Source organism: Ostrinia furnacalis, unplaced genomic scaffold (genome assembly GCF_004193835.3).
Source record: "Ostrinia furnacalis isolate ACB-3 unplaced genomic scaffold, ASM419383v2 OfSCF4045, whole genome shotgun sequence".
In the NCBI taxonomy this organism is placed as follows: domain Eukaryota; kingdom Metazoa; phylum Arthropoda; class Insecta; order Lepidoptera; family Crambidae; genus Ostrinia; species Ostrinia furnacalis.
The window spans coordinates 420,182-436,003 of NW_021134284.1; the positions used below are offsets into that span (position 1 = coordinate 420,182).

The 15,822-nt window shown below is 36.6% G+C and overlaps 3 pseudogenes; all 3 read left to right on the forward strand.

Annotated features, from left to right (window-relative positions):
- The first annotated feature begins 3,500 nt into the window (after positions 1–3,500).
- Positions 3,501–4,897, forward strand: LOC114358599 (cathepsin B pseudogene; annotated as a pseudogene).
- Positions 4,898–6,611: 1,714 nt separating this feature from the next.
- Positions 6,612–7,729, forward strand: LOC114358604 (cathepsin B pseudogene; annotated as a pseudogene).
- Positions 7,730–14,355: 6,626 nt separating this feature from the next.
- On the forward strand, positions 14,356–15,620 carry LOC114358607 (cathepsin B pseudogene; annotated as a pseudogene).
- Positions 15,621–15,822: the final 202 nt, after the last annotated feature.

Genomic DNA, 15,822 nt, shown 5'->3' on the forward strand with positions numbered 1-15,822 from the left:
TGGGAGGTGAAGGATGCTGGAAGGCGGTCGCCTCCTTTTGCGAAGAGTTCGTCCTTCAAAAGAAGGCAGCGGAGCGCGAGCGGGAGAACGATCCTCTCGTCTCATCGCTCCGCAGGCGAAGAAGGGGGCGGAGAAGGCGGTTGTACGACCGTTCTACTCTGCCCCCAGGTGGCGGCCAGCAGGCCGTGGGTGCAGGGCCACCCTTGTCACCTCCGTCTGTCGGGAACAGCTTGACGTTTCGGGCATACCCGTCGGACCCCCACAAGGGGGGCGTGTAGGGTCCGCCGTGTAGGCGAGCTGTCGCTGTAGCGTAGTGTCGCGGAAGTCTAAAGCTACGGCCGGATACTCGCGACACCCCCACTCGGCCTACGACGGACCGCCGCGGAGGTTTTAGTGGGTATACCCCGTCCTTTTCCCTTTTTAGGGCGCCGGGAGTCCCACACACCACCCTGTCCCCCGGCGAGTGCATTACCGCAGCAAAATTTTTATAAATGTTGTGCTTTAGAGAGTCGAGAGTATAGCAGATAATTAGTCCATCGTGAGCAGAAATTTGTCCACTAATAGCAAAATTCGTTCAAATTATAGTTTTAAAGTTATTAGGAAAAAACAGATTTTGATGGGGTAATGTTTGAAACGTTACCCCAGCAGAATTTTTTTTTGAAAGTCGTTTTATCCCGGAACCAAATACATGGATAGATAGCTTTTGTTGCGTAGTAATTTGTCCACGAATAGCAAAATTTGTTCGTGTTCCGGTTCTCAAGTTATTCAGAATTTTGCTGGGGTAATGTTTTGTGATGTCCCAGATCTCGTAAATGGCTCAACGCAGAAGTTTGAAAAAAAAAATACCAATGGTAGACCTTGATTATGTCCAAATTAGTTCAAGCATTAGTCATTGATTTGAATGATAAACACCAGTGTAATTAAATGATTTCGAAAATCAGATAAAACGGATTTGTGAGTAAACCAGTACTCTTACAATCGAATAAAAAGGTGTAGCATGTACCCTTGGTACACCTTTATAACCACAGTAGGGGAGAGGGGGGCAGCTTTGAACAATTTTCATACTTTATTAAATATCTTCTAAATTTGACTGATTTCATTAATTTTTTCTTCCTAGATAGAGGTCATGGTTATCTCACAACAAAATAATGATGTTCTTCCTAATTGTTCATGAACGCTTTTTAAGATATTTAGATTTTTGCACAGACCTGTAAATGTTCAAAACTGCCCCGTAGTCGGGGCAGCTTTGAACACGCATGGGGCAGTTTTGAATTAGTATTTTTTTCAATTAAATAAAACTGAATATTTATGAATATGTATTTTTTAAATAATTAATAATAAAATTCTAAATGATCAGTGTCATTTGGGATCAATTTAACATGTTTATTTTATTTTAAATCACTCAGTACAAAGTAACACGAGAGACGTGGATATTATTTAAAAAAAAAAGTAATTATAAGATATATCAATTAACTAAATACCTATAAACTTTCTATTTAATGACACATCAAAGACAAAACTGCATAATTTTAAAAATATCAATTAACTACTAAAACTCGCTTTCGCCCAGACTTCACCCAGCTTGAAATTTTATCTGTCGCAGTAAAGCAATCTGCTTATTTTTTATGTAAGAACCTTCTAGGAAGTATTAGAAAACTTAAAGTTTTATAACACCACTTAAAAAAGAAAATTGATAAAGTTCAAAGGTGCCCCAACCATTTCGTTCAAAGCTGCCCCATGGGTATATTTCCAGAAAAAAACATAAATTTAACAAGTGAACATACTTTTATGTTGCAATTTCTTATCAAATCATCATTGAAACTATTTAAACTTTCATATAGTAAACAAACCACTCACTATTTTATAAAACTACGTCCACAAAAACCTTAGAACCAAAATAAAAAAGAGCGAAACTGGCAGTCAAAAACAAAAAAACACTTTTACCGGTTAACCTACAATTAAATATTAAAAATGAGATGTGACAGCTATGCGCATCAGTGCTCGCAATATAAATTATGATTTATACCATTGTAGCCTAAACCAGTGATTTTTAAATTCATTTGTTCTAAGCTGCCCCTGTCCAAAGCTGCCCCCCTCTCCCCTAAAATGGCAATGCCAGATTTTGTATGGAAGGTGGCGTCTTTTTTTTTTCGCGCGGCCATTGACCAAACTTTGTTTTTTGATTACAAAATAGTGTAATAAACCAAACTTACTATGGCATGTATACCTCTAAACTCAGTCTGAACTGAGTTACGAGCATTAGAAGTTTAATGATTTTCATACTAGATTTGCTTTTTGCGCGCAAGTTTTGTAAGAAATTGCAACAAAATATTGCGCTATTTTTTTATTGCGCTGATTCTGCTGCATTCTGATGTCTGGAGCCTTTAATGGATGGTATTATTTGTTTACACATACAATGTCATTATTTTGTTGCAATTTCTTACAAAACTTGCGCGCAAACAGCAAATCTAGTATGAAAATCATCAAACTTCTGATGCTCGTAACTCAGTTCAGACTGAGTTTAGAGGTATACATGTCATAGTAAGTTTGGTTTATTACACTATTTTGTAATCAAAAAACAAGGTTTGATCGATGGCCGCGCGAAAAAAAAAAGACGCCAATTTCCGGCATTGTCTTTTCTGCTCACGATGGACTAATTATCTGCTATACTCTCGACTCTCTAAAGCACAACATTTATAAAAAATTTGCTGCGGTAATGCACTCTCCCCCGGCAGTGGTGACGGTGCGTAAAGCATTTCCTCCGCGTCAAAAAAAGGGGGGCCCGAAACGAGCTGTGCCTAGGGGCCCCGAGATGGTTAATCCGGCCCTGCCTGGATGATTTCCAGATTAGCCGATCGGCAGTGCAGCGGCCTGCATCCGGCTTCTCTTTTATGAAAAGGACCTTTGTGGAAATTCCAAATAAAATAGTGACACTTACTACAGGGGTGGTTTCTTGTGCACTCCTACCTAGGGCGGATACTCCCAAAAACTATACAAAGCCTTGAATAATGAGGCGCTAGGGTGGCAGTGCTGGATTCATCATCACTAAAAGGCCATCGGCAGTCTAACTTTCTGTAATTTTTGCCTGAAAAAGTAACAAATATCCACAAACTTTAACATTCTAATATTAGTTTTAATCTTTATATGTAATTCAAATATTCTAATATAAGTTTTAATCTTTATATGTAATCAACCCAAACATAGGATAAAATACATAAATAATTATGTGTTATCCATGTATGTACTTACGATTAATTTAATAGGTTTAGGCACATAAATATATTCATTACAATAATAACTTTTACGCAAATATATGCCAAATTAGAGGAAAAATAGACTGTAAATTCCAAACTGAGTATATTTAAACATAATATTATTTTCCCTCAATTAATTAACTATAACTGCATTACATAAATGGATATCGCTACGGTATTACGTAAAACCATAAGTTGGTAGCTATTAATTAATTAATTCTTTATTGATCTTTCAATGCCTTAAAAAGCTTTTAAAAGTAAGTATTCTACGGATAGAGATTGATTAATAGATTTATTAAGTTTGATGTAGATCGATGTCGCGGTCTGCTTTTGCGTATTTGTTCAATTAAACATTTAATTGTAATTTATTATTTTGTACTTATTGTAAAATTACCATTACCTAGTGACAGATAGGTAACTATAAACAATAAGTTCACGCTATTTTAGTTTATCAGTATTAGCGATAACATTACATTTATGAGAGTAAAGACGCAAGTGCAGTTGCATCGTGATGTAAGGCGAATAGGACGCGTTCCAACAAACAATACTAGGTATACTTACTTAATTAATAAAATAAAATAAAATGACCAAGTTTTTGATATTCACAGCTGCTATGTACGTTTTGAAGAATATTGCAACAGATGAGAATCTCGACCCTTTATCTGATGAGTTCATCAACTTCATCAATGCGAATCAAACTTTGTGGAGAGCTGGTCGAAATTTTCGCCAGGGCATTCCTATATCCTATATCAATCTGCTAGCAGGGACAATAAATGACAACTCTACAAGAGAAGACGAAGTTTTGGATGACCCACCGCCGTACGACATTGAAATCACTGACGCTGTTCTGCCTGAAAACTTCGATATTAGACAGCGTTGGCCTGATTGTTCCGTGTTGAATAACGTCCGGGACCAAGGATCCTGCGGGAGCTGCTGGGCCGTCGCCGCCGTCGGTGCTATGTCTGACCGCTTCTGCATCAGCTCGCAAGGAAAAGATAACTTCTACTTCGCAGCAGCGGACGTCCTCAGCTGTTGCCTCAACTGCGGATCAGGGTGCGCTGGTGGAGTGCTGAAAAATGCATGGCTGTACTACAAAAGAGTCGGCATCGTATCAGGGGGGGAGTATAATTCGCAGGATGGATGTCAACCCTACCGTGTTCCACCATGTGATCATCATTTCGCGCCCAACACATTGGAACCCTGTGGCCACAACGTTAAAACGCCTCTATGTGAATCCACCTGCCAGGAACACTATAAGCAAAGCTATGGCGCAGATAAAAAGAAATGTAAATCTGTGTATTATATAAAAAATAATGTTGTGTTAAAAGATATATACACGCGCGGTCCTGTCACGGCTACATTCGACGTGTACGCTGACTTTCTCAATTACAAAAGTGGTGTTTACCAGTATGTGGCTGGCAAGTTCTTGGGTCGTCATTCTGTGAAGCTCATGGGCTGGGGCGTGGAAAATGGCGTCAAGTATTGGTTGGCAGCAAACTCATGGAACGACGACTGGGGCAACAAAGGATTCTTCAAAATTTTACGCGACCAAAATCATTGCGGAATAGAGAATACTATTATTGCTGGAATTTAATGTGTTAAAGTAAAAGTAGCCTAGGTACATGATGTGTTCTAAATAAAAAATATTTTTTTAAATACGTTTTAACTATTCAATCCCCATGCAGCGGAACAGACAATTAATAGTTAGTTACAATTTCACTAGGTAATTTGAAACAAAATTATTATACCTATTCCCAAAAGGATATTGTGGCCGCAACCACCAATCGCTGTGTTCCGGCTCCCCTCTATCTGGCAGAATCTCGTTACGCAGAAACTCATTTGGCATAACTCACTTGGCATAATCTTCTTTAACCGAATATTTATAAGGCATAAACATTGTTAAAAATAATCATCGTTTGGTAGAATGTTTATATACCCGAATTTTCAATGGCATACTTTTAAGATAGCAGAATTTTATTTGGCATAATTTCGAATAGCAAAATTCTTTAGCACCATGATTATTTGGCATCATTATTTAATGGTATTCCAATGGTGGAATACGGCTAATTTTAGAGTGCCTACCCCTTACTTTTGAGTTTGCGTGTTTTTTTAGTGAATGGAGTCCAGCCTAAGACGTCCTTTTCTCAGTGTAAGATCGGCATGATCTAGTCTTCAAATGTACCAACGAAGGTCATTTTAAAAAACTTGTTGGACAACAAAGCTATAGGTTAGGTTAGGTTAGACTTGCGACCTTACACAGTCGCTAAGTCTAGAATCGCATACTTAAATAGTTGATGTCCAATAAAACTACCCAAAAAACGCAACTTAACCTCAAAATTTCATTTTCAGTTTTTTCAGAAACTAAGTTTCTGATCTCCCCTATTCACAGGGGGAGTTCCCCTACCCCCCTCTCTCCCTCCACCTCATCCCTACAGCTCTTAATAATGCGATAGGGGAATAAACATTTTACCTTTAATAGTATGCCAAAAGACTATTCTGACTAAGAACTTTCTGCGATGTGATGGTTCTGCTTTTTAATTATTCGGGATAATAAAATTATGCCTAAAGATGATTCTGCCTTACAAAATTATTAGTTTTGAATGTATACCAAATGAGTGTATGCCTAACGAATTTCTGCGTAAAGAAGATTATGCCATCCGTTGTTATGCATAGTAAAATTATGATTAAAAAAGTTCTGCGAAAAAAGGTAGAACCCTGTGTTCCAACACTTGTGACCGCTGATATTGACCTGGCGACTGATAGGTATTCCTTGTAATAAATGCAGTTGTTGACATACTAGCTCAGGTCGACAACCTTTTGAAAAAGAAGTGCCAAAAATATCTACAAGTACATTAATCTATTTTAAAATCTTGCATTTTGTTTTTTACGAGCTCCATGATCCAGTGGAGGTCCAATATTATTCCTACCAATAGGTATCTAAATGACATATCAACGCACAGCCTAAACGGCTAAACGTAGGCACTTGAAATTTGGAAGGGACGTAGCTTAGGTACCGTAGAGGTGCACAAAGAATGGAATTCCCAAAATTCCCACGGGAACGGGAGTTAGCGGGAAAAAACATTTGTATAAAAAAATCTAAATAAGATAAATGAAGGGGGTAAAACGGGATCCACGCGTACGAAGTCGCGGGCGGCCGCTAGTATTATATAATTTCTGATAATATAAAGATGAGATAGTGGCTATTATACCACAAAAATAATAATATTTAAGATAATTTAATTAAAACTGTCAAATATTTTCCTCGTGGTTACAAAATTTTAAGGTAAAAACTAACCTATACTATTTAAGAGGCATATAAATATCCTTTACCTCAATAGTTATCAAATTGGGCTGCTAGTATCGTTTTGTTCGGACGCGGCAGACAGTGCGTCGGCGAACCATGAAGATTATACCTGCATTAGTGATCTTATTTGTAGTGGGCGGCGTTCACGCATCGCATCATATGCATCCTCTCTCCGACGAATTTATTGACTTCATCAACTCCAAACAAAATTCGTGGAGAGCCGGCAGAAACTTCCACAGAAATACCCCCATGAAATACTTGAAGAGGCTTGCGGGAACAATAAGGGAGCATGTAACAAATCCCGAAAACATTAGCGGCAAACCACCCAACTATAAAATAAAAAAAATTGCGGAAAGTTTCGATGCACGTCTTAATTGGAAAGACTGTCCGACATTATGGGATATTCGGGACCAAGGATCGTGTGGGAGCTGTTGGGCAGTGGCTGCGGTGTCCGCAATGACTGACCGACTCTGCATTCAATCAAATGGTACGAAAAATCATTATTTCTCAGCAATGGACGTCATGACCTGCTGTTTAAATAATTGCGGCAATCCCTGTAAGGTCGGTGGTTATGAAGGGGCTGCATGGAGATTTGCAGAAAATAAAGGAATAGTGTCAGGTGGAAATTACGATTCATCAATGGGATGCAAACCTTACGAAATTCCACCATGCAATCACACAAAGGATTACAACAGTAATAAAGTACCGTGTGGTCATGAAACTTTTGACGTAAAATGTAAATTGTCCTGTCAGAAATCATATAAAATAAAATATAATAATGATAAAGTGAAAATAAAAAAACATTATAAATTAAGCAACATGTACGAAATCATGTTAGACATACAGAATAATGGACCTGTGTCAACTTCGTTTACGGTTTACCAAGATTTTTATATGTACAAAGAAGGTGTATACCGTCACAATCATGGAAGTAAGGTTGGAATACACTCTGTCAAGCTACTCGGATGGGGCAAAGAAAATAACATAACGTACTGGCTGGCTGCGAACTCCTGGAATAGTGACTGGGGGGACAATGGATTTTTCAAAATAATACGCGGAATAAATCATCTGGGCATAGAACGAAGAGCTTACGCTGGCCTGATTAGAATATAAGGTACTTGGTACAAATAAGGCCTACGTTCTAATAAGGCCTATACATCAGAAAACACAGATAAATAAATCCAACCGGGATAATACTTCAAGGACACGTAGGTACTCATATGCCCTATAACCCGGTAGAGTGCAAGAAGAGCGTCCCGATCCACGATCTCATTACCAATTAGCACGCGTTCTTCTAAGGTGGTGGGTGATTTCGTGCTGTCTTATAAAAATCTGGCGATTTCATCTTAAATTTTCGGTAAAATGACGCTGTTTTAGGTTAAGATTTTCTTGGTAATCGTTTCTAAATATTTCTTACTAGCTAATAATTACCTTAATTTGTACTACTGGCTATAGATGCATTATTTTTGTAAATGTTTAAAGACAACAAGAGCGAGATAGCTAATAAGGCCTAGGCCTATTAGACCATATTAGATACTTATGTTAACACCTGATTACGGACAAATTCACTAAATTAAATGAGTAAAAGAGTAACTTAATATTTATTTAATAAGAATGTTACAAACAGCACAGAAAAGAAAAAGAAAACAGAGTTGAAAAAAATTACAAACCCTAAAAAAAACGAAAAAAATACAAAACCAATAAAAAATAAGAAAAAAAAACCGTAGGTATGTAAAATTCTAAAGGAAAGAAGAATAAAAGCTGGTATTATCATGCCTGTCTCGAAGACAAAGTGGCAGATATGCGACCATAAAGGACTGTTTTTGGTGGTATCACAAAGATTGTGTAGGAGTTCGTAAAGATGATTCAGAAGCCTTTTTATGCACTGATTCTAATAAAAATAGAGATGTTGTTGTGATGTTTAATGTTATAAGACCGCATTTTGTTTAATACAACCTCAATTTTAAGGTCTAGAGTTATTTGAATCATATAGGCCTTATTCCGTGTAGGTGATTTATTAAAGCCAAAATCAGTAGTTTCGTATTTTGCTTATTTTAAAGAGATTTAGTTAAAAATTGTGTTATTTTTTGTAATATTGTTAAAATTAAAGGATGGAAAAAGTTAATTAACCTTGTTTTTGTTGATTGGCGTTAATGTTTATTAAAATATAAGCATTTAAAGTTAGGTAGGCCTTTTTGTATCAAGTACCTTAAGTAGGTATAGTAGGGGAGAGGGGGGCAGCTTTGGACAGGGGCAGCTTAGAACAAATGAATTTAAATATCACTGATTTAGGCTACAATGGTATAAATCATAATTTATATTGCCAGCACTGATGCGCATAGCTGTCACATCTCATTTTTAATATTTAACTGTAGGTTAACCGGTAAAAGTGCTTTTTTGTTTTTGACTGCCAGTTTCGCACTTTTTTATTTTGGTTCTAAGGTTTTTGTGGACGTAGTTTTATAAAATAGTGAGTGGTTTGTTTACTATATGGAAGTGTAAATAGTTTCAATTAAGATTTGATAAGAAATCGCAACATAAATATTATGTATGTTCCGTTATGAAATTTATGTTTTTTTCTGGAAATATACCCATGGGGCAGCTTTGAACGAAATGGTTGGGGCACCTTTGAACTTTATCAATTTTCTTTTTTCAGTGGTATTATGAAACTTTAAGTTTTCTAATAGTTCGTAAAAGGTTCTTACATAAAAAATAAGCAGATTGCTTTACTGTAACAGATAAAATTTCAAGCTGGGTGAAGTCCAGGCAAAAGCTAGTTTTAGTAGTTGATTGATATTTTTAAAATTATGCAGTTTTGTCTTTGATGTGTCATTAAACAGAAAGTTTATTAGTATTTAGTTAATTGATATATCTTATATTTACTTTTTTTTAATAATATCCCTAAGTTTTGTGAAACTTTGTACAGAGTGATTTAAAATAAAATAAACATTTTAAATTGATCCCAAATGACACTGATCATTTAGAATTTTATTTATTAATTATTTAAAAAATACATATTCATAAATATTCAGTTTTATTTCATTGAAAAAAATACTAATTCAAAACTGCCCCAGGCGTGTTCAAGGCTGCCCCGACTACGGGGCAGTTTTGAACATTTACAGGTCTGTGCAAAAATGTAAATATCTTAATAAGCGTTCATGAACAATTAATTAAGAAGAACATCATTATTTTGTTGTGTGATAACCATGACCTCTATCTAGGAAGAAAAAATTAATGAAATCAGTGAAATTTAGAAGATATTTAATAAACTATGAAAATTGTTCAAAGCTGCCCCCCTCTCCCCTAATAGTACTTATTATTATTATTCTGTGGTAGTATTCTTAATCTAGAGATATTGTCATACGGTTAGTATCCTTAAAGTGGTAATTATTATCTTATCATTCCAACTAGGGCTAGAGCCATGAAAAATTTAGTACGTTTTTAATTTTCCTTATGGGTGGATTCGACCAAACAAGAGTAGGTAAATATTAATCTCGGAATAAATCGTCAGTTTTGACATTATTTTCCATATTAAAACTGTCAATGTGCTTGTTATACCATATACCAGGAGTTATTCTTGGATAAATGTTTAAATTAATCAATTCATTTAGCAGAAATTATATTATTGCGCTGAAAATTACAACGTAAAGGACAATGGGCAAAATGGTACCCGGCTCCAATAGCTATGCTTCTAGTGTCGTTTGAAAGGTCTTACCAAGACGAACAACTTTTACTATGGCCACCAGCCTCAGATCTGGTTGTGTTCGAAGATAAACATACTTTTTTGCAAAAAGGTACCCGGCTCCAATAGTTATGTTTGTAGTGTCATTTGAAAAGTCTTACCAAAACGAACAACATTTACTATGGCCACCAGCCTCAGATCTGGTTGCGTTCGAAGATAAACATTTTATTTTATTTTTTGTGTAACCGAAGTATCATACGTGTCCATCGTATGGTACTTACGTTATGTGAGGCGTGAAGGGTTTACTGCTCCAGCATCCTTCCTTAACTCTATAATTATTGATAGGGATAATTGTGAAATAAATGTTTTTATTTGAAGAACTACTACCCTCTTGTTAATAAAAAGTTATACCTAGGATGAACCTTGGATTAAAACGACATTTCCATAACAAATGACAACTTAAACCAGAGTACAACTAGGGTGTAACTTTTATTAATAAAGGGGTTGGAGTTTTATTACTTCTTAAGGGTTTTATTATGGGTTGCTAAAGCGAATAAATCCACAAAACCCAATAAGTCCACCCACAAGATGGACCGACGACCTCATAAAGGTAGCGGGAAGGCGCTAGATGCAGACCGCCACCAACCGGCCATTGTGGAAATCATTGGGGGAGGACTATGTTCAACTGGACGTCCTATGGCTAAAATGATCATGATGATGATGATGAGAGCGAATAAAGGGCTAATAGCTTGAGTAGTTCATCGTACGTATAATCCTTTCCTTTTCAATGCTTCTTTAAGTTATATTAATAGATTGTAGTCATAATACATACTGGTTTACATGGATGATTGTGTTATACTTTCATTATAATACTTAGTGGAATTACTGCTTTCAAAACGTGACGTGACGTATAATATCGGCTTACTCGTCGGCTATATTGTGTATTCCTAATTCACACTATTAATACAGTAATTATCACAGATAATATAATATTATATAATTTTATGATGACCAAATGAGTATAAAATTGTACATGGTGACTGGGACCGCAATTAACTGGGACCGCGGTCCCAGTCGCCGGATCCGTAAAAAATAAATAATTTTCTTCCGGCAACTGGGACCACTCTTATAACTTAGAAAAATATATTATTCAAGCCAAAATCGGTACAGTCATACGAAAAAAAAATCTAAATTAGTTTATATAAATATCATTGACTCGTTCTAGACATGATTTTATACTATGCGCTTAGCAATAAGTAGATTAGCTAGGCCATTTTTACATACAAATACTAATATTGGACTGAATACTGTAAAGCATTTTCTACCTTTGAGCATTTGACGATTTGCAAGAACTAATTTAATTAGTCTAAACAAATAAAGATAATTTTGATTTTTGATTTTTACCAGTAAATTATTATTTACTAAATTTTATTTATGTACCTAGTACAACATATTTTAATGCTTATTATTTTAAATCCACTATAAATCTATTAATATACACTCGCGAGCAAAAGTATGGAATCACTTACATGAAGTTGTTTCCACGCGATCTTGTGTACTAACGAATTTGTTAGTAACTAAAAAAGTAGCACCATTTTAAAGATTAAGCTTTTAACTTTAAATTGATACCAAATTCATTTAAATCACACCGGTAATTAAAAAGATATCCCAGCTGATGTGAAGAAGTAAGAAAAAAGACATGTACCAACTGTTTGATACGTCGCGAGTTGCGGCCTATTTATCCCCTATAAAAGCACGTGTTTTCGGATTTTTGCGTTTACACGTTGATCCATACACATCTCGGCTTCTTTTGACTTTACCTGGGATTCTACACCTTCAAAAGCAGCACAAATCGTTGCACTATTGCAAGAAGGGCTAAGCCAGCGGGCTGTCGCACGTCAGCTCCACATAAGCCAGTCCTGGGTTTCAAAAGTTTTAAGACGCTTTCGAGAGACTGGTGGCTTTATCCCGAGACCAAGTTCTGAACATTGCCGGTGCACATCGCAGAGGGAAAACCGTTTTTTCATGTCAACTTCTCTACGAAATCGTCATTTGACTGACCTGAACTGTCCACTTGCTAACAGCTATCCTACGAACATTTCTGAGCTCTTGCTGGACGTCGATACCAGTCAAATGACGATTTCGTAGAGAAGTTGACATGAAAAAACGATTTTCCCTCTGCGATGTGCACCGGCAATGTTCAGAACTTGGTCTCGGGATAAAGCCACCAGTCTCCCGAAAGCGTCTTAAAACTTTCGAAACCCAGGACTGGCTTATGTGGAGCTGACGTGCGACAGCCCTCTGGCTGAGCCCTTCTTGCAATAGTGCAACGATTTGTGCTGCTTCTGAAGGTGTAGAATCCCAGNAGTTCAAGCATTAGTCATTGATTTGAATGATAAACACCAGTGTAATTAAATGATTTCGAAAATCAGATAAAACGGATTTGTGAGTAAACCAGTACTCTTACAATCGAATAAAAAGGTGTAGCATGTACCCTTGGTACACCTTTATAACCACAGTAGGGGAGAGGGGGGCAGCTTTGAACAATTTTCATACTTTATTAAATATCTTCTAAATTTGACTGATTTCATTAATTTTTTCTTCCTAGATAGAGGTCATGGTTATCTCACAACAAAATAATGATGTTCTTCCTAATTGTTCATGAACGCTTTTTAAGATATTTAGATTTTTGCACAGACCTGTAAATGTTCAAAACTGCCCCGTAGTCGGGGCAGCTTTGAACACGCATGGGGCAGTTTTGAATTAGTATTTTTTTCAATTAAATAAAACTGAATATTTATGAATATGTATTTTTTAAATAATTAATAATAAAATTCTAAATGATCAGTGTCATTTGGGATCAATTTAACATGTTTATTTTATTTTAAATCACTCAGTACAAAGTAACACGAGAGACGTGGATATTATTTAAAAAAAAAAGTAATTATAAGATATATCAATTAACTAAATACCTATAAACTTTCTATTTAATGACACATCAAAGACAAAACTGCATAATTTTAAAAATATCAATTAACTACTAAAACTCGCTTTCGCCCAGACTTCACCCAGCTTGAAATTTTATCTGTCGCAGTAAAGCAATCTGCTTATTTTTTATGTAAGAACCTTCTAGGAAGTATTAGAAAACTTAAAGTTTTATAACACCACTTAAAAAAGAAAATTGATAAAGTTCAAAGGTGCCCCAACCATTTCGTTCAAAGCTGCCCCATGGGTATATTTCCAGAAAAAAACATAAATTTAACAAGTGAACATACTTTTATGTTGCAATTTCTTATCAAATCATCATTGAAACTATTTAAACTTTCATATAGTAAACAAACCACTCACTATTTTATAAAACTACGTCCACAAAAACCTTAGAACCAAAATAAAAAAGAGCGAAACTGGCAGTCAAAAACAAAAAAACACTTTTACCGGTTAACCTACAATTAAATATTAAAAATGAGATGTGACAGCTATGCGCATCAGTGCTCGCAATATAAATTATGATTTATACCATTGTAGCCTAAACCAGTGATTTTTAAATTCATTTGTTCTAAGCTGCCCCTGTCCAAAGCTGCCCCCCTCTCCCCTAAGTGATTCCATACTTTTGCTCGCAAGTGTATAAGTACTATAAATCAAACGACTGATTTTTTTATTAAATCAGTATAACCAAGCTATGGCATATAATTTTTTCCCCAGACACTTTTATTCATGAATGTACAAATATTTCAAATAATACAATGTATTTTATCTTTTCTTTCAAGCGGTATGAGATGACAAAAGAAAAACAATAAAAGTATTCATGTGGACAATTAATCCCGCGGTATAAGTTTTGAGCAGTGTAAGTTGACTAAAGCCTCGTCGATTTCAAGGTCAGGTAGCCCTTTTTAAATAAATATTTTATATTAATAAATGATGTTTTTAAATTAAAAAGGATTTTTCTTCAATTATTACACCTAAAAAAATTTATAGAAAATTATTTATTTTTTACGGATCCGGCGACTGGGACCGCGGTCCCAGTTAATTGCGGTCCCAGTCGCCGGAAGCCTCGTTACGTTTTATAACTATTTTCCTTGTGTCCTATTAATACCTACATATTAATTCATAAACAAAGTAACATCTCATCTCAGTAGTTTGTTTGCATTTGTCCTGGTTAACGGTGCGGTGCTGCTGCTAAAAAATAAAATGTCAACGTTTTTTGTGATCATAACAGTGATGTTTATTATAAACAGTCCTATTGGTGCCACAAAACACATGCATCCTCTCTCAGATGAATTCATTCAACACATCAACTCCAAACAGAACTTATGGAGAGCTGGCCGCAATTTCCACGAAAAAATTCCGATGTCATATATCAAACGGCTCATGGGATCCAGGAGAGACTACGGTTGGAATCGACTTCCTCAAAGGACCTATGGAATGGATTTTGATCGACTTCCAGAACAGTTCGATGCTAGACTTAAGTGGAATAGATGCCCGACCCTATACGACATTCGAGACCAAGGCTCCTGCGGCAGCTGCTGGGCGGTATCAGCTGTCTCGGCCATGACAGACCGCACGTGCATCAGGTCCAACGGAACGAGGAACTTTTACTTCTCTGTCGAAGACGTCCTCAGCTGCTGCCACAACTGCGGACCCGGCTGCGGCGGCGGAGTGTTGTGGAAAGCATGGATGTATTCCAAACGCCAAGGTGTAGTGTCCGGTGGAGGGTACGGCTCACAACAGGGATGCCTTCCTTACCAGATCGAACCCTGTGATCATGATATTCCTGGACCAAGACCCGAATGTGGAATGTATGTAAATACCCCTAAATGTCAAAAAAATTGTCAGCCAAAATACAAAATTACTTACAAAAAAGACAAGAAGATATTCAAGTCTATTTACAATTTGAAATCTAATACAGCGATTAAGAAGGATATTTTTAAGAATGGGCCCGTCACTGCTACTTTTGATGTGTATTCAGATTTTCTTAGTTACAAAGATGGCATCTATTATCACGTGGCGGGGGACAAAGTAGGAAGACACTCAGTGAAATTGCTTGGCTGGGGCGTGGACAACGGCATCAAATACTGGCTAGTGGCGAACTCCTGGAACACTGACTGGGGAGAGAACGGTTTCTTCAAGATTCGTCGAGGAAAGAACGATTGCGGTATAGAGGAAGTAGCAGTCGCTGGTGTCTAACATGACTGTTTTTTTTACTTGAAAGTTTCTGTAATCCTTGTAGGTATTTCATGTAAAAGTTAGAAATTGGAGCATGATTGCGTGAAAATGTCGTTTATCTAACTTATCAATACTTATCTCAGTGCAGTGCCGTAACTAGGGCGGTGCCAGCGGTGCCCAGGCACAGGGCGCAGACCCTGGAGGGGCGCAGAAATGACCAGACCAAGCATTATTCAAGGGCGCAGTTTTGAAAGCTCGCACCGGGCGCATAAAAGGCTAGTTACGGCACTGCCTCAGTGTTCTGATAAAAATATTGATTCTATTTAAATACATATTGTCAAACCGGATAGATTAACTGACCGAACCATAATATGTACCTATTGTGAATTTGTGATACAGTTTTTGACAACAAAGCTTTC